The 18,260-nt window shown below is 38.7% G+C and overlaps 1 protein-coding gene across 3 annotated transcripts in view; it reads left to right on the forward strand.

The window, feature by feature from the left end:
* Nucleotides 1–4,293: 4,293 nt before the first annotated feature.
* TCF20 (transcription factor 20) overlaps nt 4,294–18,260 on the forward strand; it is a 192,608-nt gene continuing 178,641 nt past the window's right edge. For 2 of the 3 annotated variants that reach the window (XM_058191633.1, XM_058191635.1), the window contains exon 1: nt 4,298–4,409. The gene's annotated coding sequence lies outside the window, so the exon portion shown is untranslated. Of the gene's footprint in view, nt 4,410–18,260 lie in introns of all 3 variants that reach the window. The other variant, XM_058191632.1, reaches the window with a different exon arrangement.

Genomic DNA, 18,260 nt, shown 5'->3' on the forward strand with positions numbered 1-18,260 from the left:
TTTTGGCCTAAATGTAGAACCTTACTTTTTTCACTGTTGAATTTCATTTTGTTAGATAGCGCCCAATGTTCAAGTCTGTCAAGATCTTTCTGTAACTTGAGCCTATCTTCTGGAGTGTTGGCTATTCCTGCCAACTTGGTGTCATCTGCAAATTTGATGAGTTCCCCATCTATCCCCTCATCCAAGTCATTGATGAAGATGTTGAAGAGTACTGGGCCTAAAACAGAGCCTTGGGGTACTCCACTGCATACTTCCCTCCATGTGGATGTAGTTCCGTTGAGGACTACACGTTGAGTGCGGTTGGTCAGCCAGTTATGAATCCATCTGGTGGTGGTGCTGTCTAATCCACATTTTTCTACTTTATCTAGTAGTAGGTTATGGTCTACTTTATCAAATGCTTTACTGAAGTCCAAGTAAATTATATTGTTGGAAGAAATATCCATCTGGGTTCAGTTCCAAGTGGGGACAAAGACACTGGAAACATGGAGGCTGCTTGGAAAGATGGTTTAATGGTGGTCAGGATCACATGGCTTGAGATCCTGAACAGAAAGGGGGCTGAGATCCTGTGTGCTCCCTGGTTTTATGATTTTTCTGAGCTTTGACCTTTCTGGGGCACAGGAAGAGTATCCTGATTGGTTGTCAGACTCCCAGGGGGTGGGAGTCTTAGCTAGCCTTGCTGGCTGTCTCTCAAGCTTGCTTGAGCCTTGCCATGTGGTGAGTTTCAGTTGTATTGTGTTGCAAATCATGGGGGGATTGAGTGAGCTTGGTTGAAGCCTTAATTGCCCATTGACAAAGGTGGGGAGAATGAGTGAGCTTAGCTGAGGCTTTTAATGGCCCATTGACAAAGGTGGGGGGGAGTCAGGAAGTTGCAGGGAGCTCCTTTGTCTTTAAAATATGTTTCTCCATTTCTCATCCAGGAAGGTATAATATTCTGCTTTTTAAAATATTTCCTAGAATATTTCATTCTTCTAGGAGGGGGGTGGGTGCTAAATTCCTACAATATCGACAGCATTCCTCTGGTCTACTAATTTTGTCATTTTGTCAAAGAATGCCAAAGAGTGAAAGATTAGTCTGGCATGATCTGTTTTTGACAAACCCATGTTGGCTTTTGGTTATTACTTTGTTTGCTTCTAGGTGTTCGGTGATTCGTTGCTTGATTATCTTTTCCAGAATCTTCCCCGGTATTGAGTAGAGTTGTCCTAGACTAGAGACATAAAAAACAAAGGATAACATGCGGATGTTATATACTGGTTACAATTTGGTATTTTATCCATCTAGTCTAGTTAGATAATTATATTATGCCATTCATCAAAGAGGTTGGATGCTGATTCTTTTTAAATCTTCAATTTGAAGAATGTCAATAATGTGACCTATTACACACAAATCAACTTTTTCTGGTTCACCACTTGTAGATTTCTGTGGGCCAAGAAGACTACTTATGTCAAAACAGCCATCTCCATAAACAACTTGCATTCAGTGGTGAATTTTATTTGGAGGGACTCTGGGTCAAAATTCAATCATTGCACATTGCTTAAAGTGTGAAGAGTACTCACTGTAGGCTTTCATTTCACAAACAATAGTAACACAACCTTTTATCACAATTTCCCACCAATGATATGGAGATGCATTCATAGAATCTAACTCTTCCGTTGAAGAAGAAATTCCTTGCAAATTTATAGGAGAGATAGAACCATTTTCTGCAAGTATTTCTTCAGATGTGTGGCCAGTTCCTAGAACTGGATATGAAATGAACATATTGGTAGAAAAAATATGGGAGTTGAAATTCAAACAGCTTCCAAATTGTGAATACCTGGGGCAAAAAGGAGTGTCCACTTGCCAGGAAAGTTTCCTCAGTTTAAAAAGTATACCCAAGAATAGATTCGTGATGATTCTAGCTGGTTAACAGATGGCAACAATTGAGACTGGGTGGGTGCTTTGTAGACAGGAGTACAAAAGCATTCAGTTTTTAACATGTCAGTGCTGGATTGTTGAACAAGCCTCAGGCCGTAATTTAAATATCTAATTCTTCTAGTTTCCCCATACTGTTACTAGACTCTTTTCAGATTCAGAATATTCTTGATAAATGAGCTGCTTGGATTGATGCTTTGACTTTTTGCTTAATTTTGGATTTTATTGTCCAGTGCTGCCTTCCTTGCCTCTGCTGCTGCACTATACATTACTGCTTGTAAGGCTTTCCCTAGAAAGTTTCCCAGTCCTAGAAATGTTTTACATTTTAAGTCCATGAAAGAACTTTTCATTTAATTTCATTTTTTTTTTGTTTACATTTATATCCCGCCCTTCTCCGAAGACTCAGGGAGGCTTACAGTGTATAAGGCAATAGTCTCATTCTATTTGTATATTTTTTACAAAGTCAACTTATTGCCCCCCCAACAATCTGGGTCCTCATTTTACCTACCTTATAAAGGATGGAAGGCTGAGTCAATATTCATCTTGAAATAATTTGTTTAAAATATAAGCACCTTGTGTATCAAAGCCATCTTTCAAAAGCCTCACTTCTCAAGAGTTGCCTGTAGAGCAGGAGAGGTATAAATGGTCCATTAGCTATGGAACACCATTTTTTGTTCTGAAACAAGAATTTTAGGCTTTATTAGCATTTTAATAAAAGTGATATTCACATTTTAGCAGGACATCTATACCTCCTTTTGAACTCTAGGGAATCATGTTTTTGCTTTAACCAAAACCATGTCCTTTGTTGTGCAAAAACTAACTTATTCGGAAAATTAAAAATAGGGCTGTATTCTGAAGTCTGTCAATTGCGAGTGTTAAAGAAACAAGCCTGAATGAGAAAAGGGGTGATATTTGTCTTTTCTCATGTCTAACCAATATATTTTATTAATTTGCTGATGCATCACTTAAACATAGTGTATTTATTACTTGTTTCTGTACCCTATATAAAGACTTGACTCCTCCCACTTAATAAAATGCTTTTTACTTTGCTTGAAGTACTTCTGATTCCTATTGGGCCCCCTGAAAAAGCCAATTTGCAAAAGTATTAGTGTTTCTCTCTCTAATTCTGGGAATTAGTTTTCCCCAACTTCACACCACTGCCTGAGCTTTTTAAAGACAACATGAGCATTGGTTGGATGTGATGTACCTACTATATTTATGCCATAATGGATTGTGGGAAATAATCTGGAATATTATTTTTCCTCTTCTGTTGGTCCTAATGTGGCAAAACATGGCTCTGGATTTCAATAATTTATTAAGTTCTCCCACATCAACATTTATTATTAAAGATGTGTAAAAAAAATTTGAAAAGATTAAAAGGTTGTGTAGTGGAAGAGTGGACTTTTGTTCTCTGTTAAAATAGAAAAGGACAAGGACAGTTGTTGGGGAGAAAATTAATAGCTGTTAAATAAGGAGAATTGTCACTGGAAGTTTTCAAATTGAAACTAGATGGCTCTTTCTCATTTATAGTAGGAAATGCTTTACAAGTGTACAGATGATGCGATACAGCTTGAAGGTATGGATGCAACAATAGGAAATAAAGTCCAGTGCCCTTTGGGACTGTTCACAAATGCCTCACATTGGACTGTCACTGCCATTAAGCCCCCACCCAGCATCGCTATTAATATTGGAGATGAAACGTTCAATATGAAGAACAACAAATTGGGGGAGGCCACCGGTGCTGTAAAATGAGCATCTGGACCAGAGTTGCTGCTAAAGTACATAAAGAGGACAGGAGCTGCTGGATACATTCAATGGATAGATTCAAAAGATAGAATAACGACCCTAATAGAATCGATCCCCTATTGCAATTTTTTTTTTAATTCCGGCCTTCAAATGGGGGGGGGGATTTGTTAGCTCGCTTTCCAAAGGAGTGCAAGCTGCAGTCCGCTCTCAATCCCCATTGAAACGAAGCCGGGTGGCTCTCCAAAGACTCGGCTCGGGTTTTCTCCGCATCGACTTTCCTTTTGCCCGGAGAAGCAGGAAAAGGGTGGAGGGAAGAGAAGGGAGGAATCAGGAAGAGTTGCTCTCCTGCACTTCAAGGCATGACTGGGAGATACCAGACCCTAATCAACCTCCGCGGGTGCCTCGCGCCTCAAGCCTCCGCGGCCAGAGGAGCGGCGGGGAGAGCCCAGCATTCCCTGGCAACGGCAGCCGCGCTCCTCCTCTCTGTCATCAGCCATTTTTGTCTGACATAATGAAAAAAAGCTGCCGAGTATTGTCCTAAAACGGGGTGGGTAGGAGTGGGGGGGGTTTAGGAGGAAAAGAGGGGTGGAAATAATTCAATCAATCACATGACTTGACAGGATTTCTAACCATTTTTTTTATCGTGCGGCGAAATTGTATCTATAGAAAAGCAGAGAGCCCCCCCCTCCCCCCTCAATATTCCCACGCCCATAGAGGAGCTAAGGATGGGGCAATAGAAAAAAAAGCATCTCAAGGTAAGCGTTTCCTCGTGGAAGGCGTGTTTTAAACAGAATTTGCTTCCTCCAGCGCCTCTTGGCCGGGGGGGGGGGGACGGGCTCGCGGGGGGTGGGGGACACGGGGGTTGCTTGTTTTTCACGTGGCTGCGATGTCCGAAAAGAGGAGTAGGTGGTGGGTGGAAGGGACTCGGTCGTCGGGGCTGCTTTCTCACCCACCCACCCACCCAGACTCTCTGGAGCTGCGAAAAGAAAAGGGGGAAAAAGCCGCGCGAGCGGTAGAGCCCTCATCTCGTCCCTCCCCAGGACTTTCGGCGTGAATGCCGCGCGAAAGGAAGTGCGGGAAGAGAACTCGGCGTGAAGGCGCCCTGGGCGAATCCCGGGAGGAAGGGGAAGCCCCGAAGAAGGTGAAACTCTGCCCGGTGGCGCTTGGAAACGAAACACAAAAGACGACGAGGAACAATAACCCGTCGGCTGTAACTGGAGCTGACTCTCTTCGGAGAGGTTTGAAGTCAAGAGGGCTGTGTGACCGAAGGGAAGGGAGGAGGGACGCCGCCAGCGGGAAAGGAGCGACCCGGGCTCTCCTTTCGCATTCTTCAGCTCCCACCGGAGCGCGAATGAAGGGCAGCCGCACGCGGGGTTTCTGCCGCTCAGCTTTAACCCTTGAGAGCAGATCCTTCCCTCTCCCCGCTTGGAGGAGAAAAGTTCTCTGGCTTGGGTGCAAAACGCCCGAGTAGCGAGCCGTGGGAGGCTGCGGAAAAATTACGGTGGTCCTCCTCCATTAAATTGGAGTGGGGGCTAATTAATTGCCGCCTTTCTCCTGGGAAGTTTTACACGGGTTGCTGTTTTTCTTTCCTTGCCAGGTGTGAGCTTAAAGGGGCTTGGGGCCCAATTCTCCACCATTACTTACTACCCAAAATTTGCAATTCCAATCAAAATCTCAGTATCAAAAACGATAAATAAAAACTCAACACAATTCACTATTTTTTTGCACGATACATTTGAATATTTAAAAGAAGTAGTAGTAATCGGACTTTGATGAAGTCATTGATCATTCATTTTTGATCATCAATCTTCAATTCATTTTGATCATTTGATCATCAATCCCATGCTGGCTGGGGCTGATAGGGGTTGGAGTCCTACAACGTATTTAAAAAGACCGAAGTCATCACAGCCACTATTAAGTTAAGTTAGTCAGATATTGAAAACATGTGTTTCATTGCCCACTATAGATATTTATTCTGATTGGCAATGAAAGGCCTTTGAGGAAAGACAGCTCACCTGGGCATTAAATTTCAGAGAACAGCAGGCTTCTGATATAACCAATTTTCAAAATTCCAAAATTTCAGTCAGACATTTTTAAACACAGTAAAGGGTGAAAATTGGTTAGATTCAAGTATCAAATTTAACCATAATTGTGCAAACTACCATATGTTTTAGTCTCTTGGGTGAATCTAATCAGTGATGATTCCTTAAAAGTTAATTATACCAATTAATAAAATATGTGAATCCAAACTTCTTCCGAGACATTGAAATCATAGCAAAACAAACTTGGCAAAATTAAATATTAAATTAAAATTATTAAAATTGATTAACAATTAAAATTTTGATTTGTTTTCGTATTTGGGATATGAAAGTATCCAGCAGACCTACACTCTTAGTTTTTTGGAAAGTTCCCAAGTGCTGGGATAGGATAAGGTTGGAGCTTAAGGATTGAATGGATTGCTGGATTGAAGATGGCAGGTCAGGCGTTTTTCTTGCATTTGGTTTTACTATTATTATGAGCTGTCCAGAGTTGTATTTTATGAAATAGGTGGCCATATAAATTTTAAGGAAATAAATTTCATAAAAGCTGCAAGAATAAGGCCAAATGTATTCCGCTATCTAGGAACAAGGCAGGAAAAAACTCTCTTGTATGCCAGATAATGGAGCCTCCAACAGCAAGGGTAGTTTTTGAAGGGCCTCTCCTGTAGATCTTAATGCCTGAGCAGGTTCATAATGGGAAAGGCAGTCAGCTTCTAAAGTTTAACAACATATGATCAGTAATAATTGGCAGATCTTTCAGTTCAACCTTTATTCCTTCTATAATTCAGTAAATTGTTTGATGCATTTTTTCCATTCGCGACTTCCATAAATTTAGAAAAACAGTCGGTATAACAAGGGTATGAATAACTATCAGAAAATATCACCAACTTTCTGGAGTTGTAATTGGGTAAACAGGTATCTTGTCAGAGCTTCCAGTCATGAATCCAGTGTCAAAATGAAGATTAGGGGCAACTCCTAGACTTTTTTTTTTTTTGTGGACGAATAATAATTTGGTTTTAGAAAGCTGAATCTCCATCCCAGTGTCCAATTGTTTTACTAACAAACAGCATTCTGTATCATTGAATTTAGGCAACATTCCAGGGTCTTTGGAACTGAATTATAAGGAACAATAGAAAGACAACCCTCTATGTTATAACAATCTAAACTACTGCTGCTTCTATTAGAATATCATACTTGAAGAACATTAAGATTAAAACACTTTAACAATGGATCTTTTAAAGATACAGAAGAACAATATAACTTAATGAAATCATTGCATTTTTGAAGAACTAATAACCCAAATAATTTAAATTATGAGAGAAAAAAAGTATAATTAAATTTATTTTTTACCAACATCATTCACTATGTACATTTCTTTATCTTTCCCTCCTTGTAAAGTATACCTACTTCAGCTACTTCATACATGACCTAATACTCTCATAAGTTCAATTCATCTAAGACTTTTCAACCTTTCCCATGTATAGTATAGTATAGTCCAAATCAGATTTATTTCACACTGTTCATTCAACTTTGCATTGCATTCAACATTTATTCAGTTCCCATTCATTCTTGGTTCTATTCTTATCTTAGTTTTATCTTAGTTATCTTAGTCTCAAATACTCCATACTCACGGCTTTTATGTTTGCCCTGACATAACTCATTTTATCCAACAAATGGGCAAAAGCTAGATGAATATTCTTTTTTGGCACATAGCACTCTTCACATTAGGTCAGCAGCCCCCAACCTTTTGGGCATCAGGCCGGTTCTGTGGAGAGAGGTTTTCCATGGAGTGGAGGGAGGATGGTTTCATGTGCTACCTGTATCCTGCAGATGGGGCTTTGCTAATTTGCACAACCTAGTTTCTGGCATGCCGCGGACCAGTGCCAGTCCATGGACCAGTGTTTGGGGACCCCTACATTAGATAACATGCTACTAAACACTTTCTGCCAGCATTTATACATCTGAAAATGTTGTAATAAACATTCTTCTAAGGTTTACAAATTTATCTACTTGCTTTAGTTTTTTTCCATTTATGTATAACTTGTAATTGTTCATAGCTGCCTTGATTTTCTGATACATTAATTTTTAGATCCATTCCCCTTGCAACATCATACTTTTCTGTAAGAACTTAAATCCTTAGCCATAACATGGTATTGTCTCCACACAAAGAATACATGTGCATTTATGCTCCACCTTGAACGGCAGTAATGGCAGTATTTCTTATTCATAAATGAATTTACATGAATTTGCATTTATTCATATAATATATATATAAAACAGCAGAGGGAGCATCACACACCCTTGTCATTTTTCCTGCTGAATGTTGAACCTTTTGCTCAGCATTCCATTTATGCATGCTTTACTTCCATCTTATACTGATTTTAACTCAATCAACCTTTCAATTAATATTCATGTGCATCATTCTGTAGTCCAAATTTGTTCATTCTGTCACATGCTTTTTCTAAATCAAAAAATGTACAATAAACTTCCACATATTTGTACATCTTTTTCATGTCCCGAAGAATAAAAAATTAATCAGTACACCAGCTTTCTGGCATAAAGCCACACTGCACTGTCCAAATTTTGCTCACTGTTAACTCTTTCTGTCAGAACCAAACATTTTCTCAGGCATGTTTAACTAATCCCTCATAGCTTTTTCATTTGCTCTTGTTATCGTTCTTATACAGAGAAAGAATAACGATATCCTTCTATTCATCAGGCAGAGATGCAATCTTCACACGTGAGAAACCACATAGCCACTTCATAAGCAAACCATGTCCACATTTTAACACTTTTCAAGTTATGCCATGTATATATGCAGCCTGATCATTTTTCAACTTTCTCACAGCATTTATGACTGCCTTCATTTTTTCTTCTTCAGAACGAATAATTGTAGCATTTGTTTCCATTCCAGTCTTGGGCAAATTGCTGTCACTACCATACTGATCTCTAAAATCCCCCTTCCTAGCATCTGTTCACTTCACGTAGAAACTCCTTGTTTATCCCCACTCTCTCAGATTCAAAACAGTTTTTTATTTCCATAAAAATTGCTCTGCGTTTCTTTTGTCTCTTAGTTATTTCTTGCTGTGTTGGATTATATTCTGTGAAAATATATTTTCCTTTATATATAATACACAATAGAAATTGAATTTCTGTGAGTGGTTTGATTTTTAATGCTGGCAGTAGTGCATTTGAAATAAAGTCGTTTGAGAATTGAGATGTGGACAAGTAGAAGCAGTGTGGCATATAACATTCCAGCCTTTCTTCTTTCTAGCACACATCTCAGGCAAAGCCTGATATTTTTTAAAATGTCAAGAACATAAGATCAACAAGCATATGACTATTTAAAAACAAATGTTGCTTTCCAAGAAGTGGCATTAAAAGTATTTATAGGATTGCTTTGCGTCTGCCTCGTTTGTTGGCCCTCAAGTACCTGCAGTGAAGAAGACCTAACAGTTACAGCTGATGTTAACCATTTACAATACTGTATAATTTTTTTTCTCAAGAACCTTATGAAAAATTAAATCAAATGTAGTTCAGTAGTGAACTAAATTGCTGTATTAAGATTTAACTTCAATCTCAGTTTCTCCATTCTAACATCTTAACCACTATATCAGCGGTCACCAACTGGTGGTCCGTGGACCACTGGTGGTCCACGAGAAAATTTTGGTGGTCCGCAGAAAGATTATTTGCATTTTTTTATATTGCACTAAATCAGGGGTCCTCAAACTATGGACTCTTTCTCGTGGTGGCTGCTTAGCTCCAACGATGGCTACCCGTTGGGCCCTAAGGAGCCTGAGTGGGTAGGCAAGGAGTAGCTGGGAAGGGAGGGGTAAGTATAGGCTGGCAAGGCACCCCTTGACATGAATGGCATCGAGTTGGCCATGCCCACCCAGTCACATGATCATCTAGCCACGCCCACCCAGTCGGTCATTAGGCAGATCATATTAGTGGTCCACGGGATTGAAAATTATGAATTTAGTGGTCCTTAAGGTCTGAAAGGTTGGTGACCACTGCACTATACCATGCTTATAAATATGGTCATCAAGGGCTGGACTATTATATAAAAATAGGGATCTTCAGGGTTTGTGCCCTTAAATACTAAAGGCAATTGAAGAAGTTTGAATACAATACTATTTCCATTTACAAAGATGGAGCTAATGGCTCTCTGTGAAAAATTACAGTTATTGGTTGGGGAAAATCTGATGAGAGAAAATTGGAAGCACAATTTAAAAAGAGGAAAGTGGAATCTGGTGGGAAATTATTTTGGGTTGGTTAAAGAAAAGGAAACATTGACTATTTTGTTTTTAAGACATATATGTGGGGAAATAATTTAGTTGCGATGAAATTGATTTTAGCAGATCAAAGTATGTATGTCAAGCTTTCAGTAAGTTAGGCTTATGGTGGAAAGCACCCACCAAAACAAAAAGGAAAGAAGGAAATTCTGCCTCTATCATATCTGATAATATCACTGCTATGTAATAAAACTAAAAGAATAAAACCTTCAAAAATATAATTCCCAGGTGTGCCGAAAGCTTGTTCACCTTTACCTTGAAATGATTGGCAGCAGATTTCAACAGAACAAGTCTTGCCAATGCTTACCTGGGTTGTTGGTTACTGAGCATTGTAGTAAATGCTTTTCTGCCAAGTAATGTTGCCACTGCGTTAATGACAGCTATAATGTTTGTCCCAACATTTTCTTCCTTCCTTTTAATTTTAAATGGTCAGTATTTTAGTTCTTGCCTAGCTCCCTAGGAGATAGTACAATATCTATGATTCTATGTAGTTGTGGAAAATTATCCATTTATTAATCAGGACCTTGGCACCAAGTTCCTCCCTTTCATGTTTTTTCTTAAACTAAAATACTGCGGCATGAGACTTGGAGTGCACTTTCTTCAATAAGTGGGTGTGATGAGTGAGCTCGCATGCACCTCCTTGTGACTGCCTGGACAAGTCTCAGCAGTTTACTTGACAAGGTTTCAAAAGTGGTTTGCCATTGCCTTCTTCCAAGAGCTAAGAGAAAGTGACTGACCCAAGATCACTCAGCTGGTTCCGTGTCTAAGGCAGGATTGAAACTCACAATCTTCCTGTTTCTAGCGTGTTGCCTTAACACTGACCAAGCTGGCTTTTTTATGCTGGATAATTTACTATAATTAGTGACTGATATGGTGGTTTACAGTTGCACCTTAGTTTCCTTGATTTCAGTGGTTTTTACCATATATATCTAACTTTGCATAGGACAAGTAGTTAGCAGACTACCCAAAAATGGCATACATTTAAAGTAAAGTAAACAGTAACCGAGTTGGAAGGGATCTTGGAGGTCATCTAGTCCAACCCCCTGCTCACGCAGGAGACCTGTACTAGGGATTCGAACTGCTGACCTTTCTGATCAACAAGCTAAGTGTCTTAGCCACTGAGCCACCTAGTCAGGCTAACATTTATCTCTGCTATTTTGAAAGAAAGTTCTGGACGAATCATTGCTTCTGGGTGAGAAGTGGGGGTAGTATATATGAAGTTAGACCATTTGGAAAAACAGCCCTTCTTGTGGCTGTCTGGAAAGGCCGTTCACTGTGAAATTCATAAAGGCTTAATCTGGTTAAAAAAGTGGGGGTGGGATTGCTTCCAGTAAGCAATAGTTGCTGCCATGGTTTGTGTAGAATACAGGTTTGATTTAAATCTGAAACCATCCCCCATGAAGGATTTGGGATTTAGGGTTGAGGTTTGGGCCCCTGATGTTGCCAGACCATTGGCAGAGGCCCCAGAAAAGAAAGAAGAACATAGTCATTCAAGAATGATTGCTACAACATTATATCTGCCACTATCACCCCACCACTTCATTTACCATTGTTTTTGGTAGCCATCCTGTCATGGAGGCTGCTTAGTTGTTTAGTGTTTTGGGCTCAATTTATGCCTCTGCACCTTGAAAATATAGATATAACACATGGATGAATTTAAGCTACTACATGTCCTTTAGTTCCAGCTCTCTCTTGGTTGAGAGTGACGTTTGCCATTGAGGAAGGTATTTTGCTCGATAATTAATACCCCTCTCAACTAGATAGACTGTCACAGTTGAAGGAGATAGTGGTATTTACAGTTCTTGACCAATATACCTTTTACCAAGAAAACTAAAGAGATAGGCAATAAAAATGATTGACGATATAAAGCCAGATGATGTGCCACTCAGGCCAGATGGCACTAAACATGCTACTTAGGAAGAGCTGAGCATTAGTAATGTTTATGAAGTGGCTAGATTAAAGCCTTTGGGACATTTAGTTGTTGATGCTTTCATTGCGGAAATGAAAATCCAAAAGCTGCAAAGAAAGAATTACAGTGGAAGAAACATGGAATGAAAGAAGCGTGAATATGGGAAAGCCCAGCACAGTGAAAGATGAAAGATGAATCAACCTCAAGTTGTCTCCTCTTAGGTTTCAGTGAATTGAAATAGATTAGATAATAGATAATAGAATTCAGTTTAGAAAATAGAAGAAGCAATATTACTATACATATAAGTCCTTAACTTATGCTCATTTGTTCAGCAAAAATTCCAAGTTATATCAGCACTGAAAAAAATGGACATTTGACTGGTCTCAAAATTCCAGCCATTGCAGTACCCTGCAATAAAGTGATCAATCGATTGCCATTTGTAACCTTCCCTGCCAGCTTTGCATGCAGCCTGTGGCAATCCTCCCACTACTCATATGTAGCCTATGCCCACCCATCCCTAGCTTCTCCCGACTTGTGTAAAGCCTGTGCTGGTCCTTTCAAGGTCTCCCCCTCCCCCAAGTCATATATGGCCTGAGCCAGTCCACCTAGGGTTTTTCCCACCCTCCTGCGGGCCTCCCCACAGTTCTTACTTGGCACTCCCGCATCTTTGCTTTTAATGACCCCTCTCTCTTTGGAGAATGCTTGGATTACCATTGCTAAGCAATGCAGTCATTTAATACCATGTTTTATGATCACATCACTTAGCAATGGCAATCCTAGTCCCAATTACTGTCATAACCAGAGGACTAATTATAACATCAAAGATGGAAACAGATACAGAAAAAAAAAGGAAAGCCTTCTAAAAGTTTTCTGAATTTAGAAGGAGGTTCCAACCTCAAATTTGCACATTAAAAGATGTCAGCGAAAAGATAACAGATTCCGAGAACATCAAACAAAACAAATGGAAGAATTTTCAATGCTTATTGATAAAGAATGAGATATGGGAAGAAGAGATTTTTAGATGAAATTCTAGAGAAGGTATTTAGTTACTGAAAATGTTTATATTTGTTTGAATAATCTTTTATATTTTTTTTCTTATTTATTTACTTTTTTCTGTCTCTTTGCACCTCTCTTTTTTTTTCCCTTATATTTTATTTAGTTGGACTAGTCTTTTATCCTTGTACTCATATATTTAATAAAATTATAAAAAGATCAAGGAGCACAGTGGAAAAAAATGGAACTAAGACTAAATATAAAATCAAACTAATGACGCTAAGCACAGCAAACAGCCTTAGAATTGGCAATAAAGATATTTAATATCTTATTTATCTAAATAAATATTAAGATATTTATTTAGATATATTAATCTAAATAATTTATATGGCTGTCCATTTCACAATGGTGACTGGATAGCCTACAAAGATTAAAATATAACAATTGAAATTGATGTAAAAAAGATGTTGAGACTCTAGAAAGAGTGCAGAGAAGAGCAACAAAGATGATTAGGGGACTGGAGGCTAAAACATATGAAGAACGGTTGCAGGGACTGGGTATGTCTATTTTAACGAAAAGAAGGACTAGGGGAGACATGATAACTGTGTTCCAATATCTCAGGGGCTGCCACAAAGAAGAGGGAGTCGGGCTGTTCTCCAAAGCACCTGAGGGTAGAACAAGAAGCAATGGGTGGAAACTGATCAAAGAAAGAAGCAACTTAGAACTAAGGAGAAATTTCCTGACAGAACAATTAATAAGTGGAACGACTTGCCTTCAGAAGTTGTAAATGCTCCAACACTGGAAATTTTTAAGAAAATGTTGGATAACCATCTGACTGAGATGGTGTAGGGTTTCCTGCCTGGGCAGGGGGTTGGACTAGAAGGCCTCCAAGGTCCCTTCCAACTCTGATGTTATGTTATGTTATGTTATGAAACTATAATTCATAGCGCCTCAGGTAAATGACATTTTCCAGTCATAAAATCTCATTCACAACAGAGCTAGCTTAACCTCCTGGCCTGAACATCTGGGGAAACAGCTAGGTCTACAGAGCCTTACAAAAAAGACAATTGGATTAGAGCCATCCTGATCTCTGGAGGGAATGCTGTTCTACAAGGCAGGTGCTATCTCAGAGAGTAGATAGCTTCTGACTCCATTGTTAATGCCATTGTTTAATAGAAGGGACTCAAAGCATGTCCCCTGTGTTAGATCTGGTGGGTCAAGCAGAAACAATAGAAGGAGGTGGCACTCATTCCTCCACTCTGCTGCCAACCAGCACTATACAGCTAACAATCAGTACTTTGAATCACACCTAAAAGTCTGTTGGGACTTAGTACAGCTGTAGAGCAGTGGTGTTAATGGGCATCAGAGCCATCAAAAAAAATATACTGTGGCATTCTAGATCAGCTGCAGCTTCTGAACTCTTTTCATGGGCAGCATGATCTAAGCAATTTTAAACAATTTTTGTAAGGACTATTAATAATTGTTGATTTTAAGAAAATGTCTGTGTTATGTTTTAGGGACCTTTGCAATCCATCTTTTAAAAATCATTCTTCTAGAATAATGTTTTTATGCCTCAAACTCATGAGCCTTTAAAACTGATATTTACAATTACACATCCTTCACTATGCTTTCTTCCTTTGATCCTGCCCCCCAAACTAAAATGTGATATGTGACATTACAATAATTCATCTTGGCAACAAGCTCTGAGTTACCTATTTCAGTTTAATTAAAAAGCATGTATCAAATATTAGGTAACTTAAATATTTTTAATTTTAAGGAAAAACCACCAGAGAGTAGAAGTAGCATACTGTGTTCATTGTGTCCAATCTTAAAAAATGTAACAATATCTTTTGAAATTAATTTAATCCGGATAAATTAATTCAAGTGTCAGGATGTAATTCAATAAACTCTAATTAACTTAGAGCTTTGATTAAAATCTTATTTTGTTTGTCTAACCTAGAAGGATTCTCACTGAATGTTTCATTACTTGAGGTGCTTTTTTCAAATACCTAGGAACTAAACAATATTCTGAGGTTTCCATAATAAATGGCAGAGCACAGTTTCTGAAACATGTTTCTACTCAAATTTAGTTTATGCCTACTGGAGAATTATCATAAATACCAAGTGTTTAATAGTCTTCAAAAGATTAAAAACTCCAGTGTAATATAATGGAAATGCAGAATAAAAGAGCAAAGGTTTTTCTTTTTCTTTTTTATATTTGATTTTAACTGAAGAAAAATACTATTCAAATGACCATTTGCCTTTTTTGTAAAATATGTTGATTATTGACTTTATACTTGAACTTAAAAGAAACTAAAAAGCAATTGAGCTGTCTTGATTTGAGAATTCATCCCTCTGTTGATAAAAAGCCTAGTTTCTTAGAGACTGAATCCAAATTGAATCTTTTGGGATTGTTTATGGTTAAAATAATTGTGTACGTTTGTTAGACACCTGAACTATATAGGTGATGAAATTGTTAGTTATCTACTGGAGAAGAATATGGCTAGAAATCCTATTACATCTTGAGAAGCTTTTGTTTTGCTTTATAGTAATTTTATTAAAAATCATGAATACAAAAGTAAAAATTAATACAAACTAAGATACAGATAGAAGAATAAAGAGTAGAACAAGCAAAAAAGAAAAAAAGAAAAAAATAGAAATAGACAAGAAAGAAAAGAAATATATAAAGAAGTGATTTTTCACATTGATCACAACAAATGTAAACAATTTTATTAATTTATCACCTCTAATACAACACATTATTTCGTCTTTCTATAATCTATCTTTTATTTATAAACAAATACATAAACCATCATTTCAATCCTGGTGTCAGCAGAAGACCATTAGGGATAATGAGAAATAAGATCTATGTTAGCTTTGAACAAATAAACCAACTAGATGTTCTTTTCTTTTACTTGTAACCATCTTAATCTTTGGTTCCTTCAAACGTTGTAGAACATGATTTTTTTTATTTTTTTTTATTTGTCTCTTCTCACAAGATTTTTCAAAACTTTAAGCCTCCATTGTAAATCCATTATAAGAAAATTAACCAGGTCACTCGCTTGGTTTATTGTTTGTATAACCCTTTTATTAAAACACTTCTTTTAATACTTCTAATACAATTTCTTTTGTATGTCCAGTGTACATCTTTTTCCAAGTAATTTTTGTAACCTGTCATTTGTAAATCCACTTTCAACTCTGTCTTGATTTCATCAAGTAAAACTTGTTCCTCTTCCATAAAAAATTGTAGACACAATTTCTCCATATGGATAGAGGTCCCTGTTAACACTAATAATATTAATCTCTGACTCCATTTTTCAAAAACATGTTAAAATATGTGTTAAAATGTTTTGCTCATTCTCTTAATTCTGCAATGATTTTATATGTTCTTTTTTAATTGTAATCTTTACTTCCTTCTAGTATCTAATTTTTAAAACTAATTCAAACTATAAGCATTTTCTCACATAAAGGATTCTGTATAAGTAATTCCAAAATCTTATTTCAACTGTATCTGGTCCCTTTCTCTGTTTGTAATTTTCTTAAATAAAAGTTTTAATCACCCTTTTATTGTTTTTCAAAAAAAGCTTTTAAATGAATAGTTAAAACTTTATTTCCCTAAGGATTAAAGGGAAATTTATCTGGTGGTGTCAAACTTATCAATTAAAGGTTTTTAATAGTTGAAAAGCAGTTAACAAGCAATTTTTAAAAATGGTTAAGAAAGGAAGTATGCAAACTTAGTGTCCTTTCAAAGGTGCCACCAGCGGTTTGAGCAAGATAGCTATTCTCTTATCTTCCAGAGCTCTAATCTTATGAATATCACTATTGCAGTAATGATATGTGAGAAAGTTCTTAGGAGCTTGGACCCGAAAAATACTGCCTAGACCAGTGATGGCTAACTTTTTCCAGACCGAATGCCCAAAGCACAAGTGCGCAAATGAGTGCACACACACCTGAACCCCCAAAATACAATGCGCATGTGGCTTCATGCATGTGCCCCCCTGCATGCATGTGTGGCACCCAACGTGCACCCCACGCATGCATGTACAGCCCCCTGCACGCACCCCACCCCATACTTGCGCACACGGCCCCCCGCATACATGGCCCCCCACATGCGCGGCAGAGATCCAATGACAAGTTGGCCAGCAGGAGGCACACATGTATGGCGGAGCTGAACCGAGGTGACAGCTCATGTGCCCACAGAGTGGGTGCTGCGTGTCACTTGTTAGCACGCATGCCATAGGTTTGCCATCATGGGCCTAGACTAATCATATTTTCAAGATTCTGTACAATTAAGCAGAATTAGTTGTGTTTCCTATCTGATTTATTTAGTATGGCTGACCTCAATCTTGCAAGCCTGAAAATACAGTTCTCCTGTCTTGTCCTTAAGAATCTGAGAAACTAGAGAATATCTCTTCTCAGCCTCTTGCCCCTCCCATTATTCAACTGGAGGCTTTGCTTTTTCGTATCTAATCTTTTGCTAGGCAGTGTTTCCTAGGCTCATATTCTTTCTTACATACTATTATACTTGCAGTTTCCTTAGAAAAAACATCTGTTTGGAGCAGGGTTCCCCAACCTTTTGGACCTCAGAGACCACTAAGTTCATAATTTTAAATCCCGCAGACCACTAATACGAATCCAGCGTGCCGCTTGCTGAAGTACCTGGACTCCCAGTGATGGAATGGGGTCCTTCAAGTACTGTCCCTCTTCTCTCTTTCTCTCTTTCTCCCCCCCCACTCTTTCTCTCTCATTCTCACCCCCTCTCTTTCTCTTTCTCCCATTCATTCTCTCTCATTGTCTCATATCTCTTTCTCTCTCATTCTTTCTCTCTCTCTCCCTCCCCCCCTCTCTCTCTTTCTCCCCCTCTCCCCTCTCTCTCCCACTCATTCTCTCTCATTCTCTCATCTCTCTCTCTCTCTCCCTTTCTCTTTTTCTCTCATTCTCTCTTTCTCCCCTCTCTCTCCCACTCATTCTCTCTCTCTCCCACTCTTTCTCATTCTCTTTCTCTCTCTCCCCTCTCTCCCACTCATTCTCTCCCACTCATTCTCTCTCTCTCTCTCTCTCTCCCACTCTTTCTCTCTCTCTCTCTCCCATTCTTTCTCTCTTTCTTTCCCCCCTCTCTCTCCCCCCTCTCTTTCTCTCTCCCCCCCCCACTCTTTCTTTCTTATTCTCTCTCTCACACTCTCTGATTCTCTCTGATTCTGATTCTCCGTGCCAGGCGGCTTCGAGCAAGAGCTGCAAAGAGAGCGCCCCCCTCTGGGCGACATCCCCGGGGAAGCAGGCAAGCTGGATGGTGAAGCACCCTTTGAGTTTTCCATCCGGCTGAGTAAGCAGCCCAGAGACTCCAAGAGGAGGAGGGTTAGGGTTAGGAGG

This window comes from Ahaetulla prasina, chromosome 7 (genome assembly GCF_028640845.1).
Source record: "Ahaetulla prasina isolate Xishuangbanna chromosome 7, ASM2864084v1, whole genome shotgun sequence".
In the NCBI taxonomy this organism is placed as follows: Eukaryota; Metazoa; Chordata; class Lepidosauria; order Squamata; family Colubridae; genus Ahaetulla; species Ahaetulla prasina.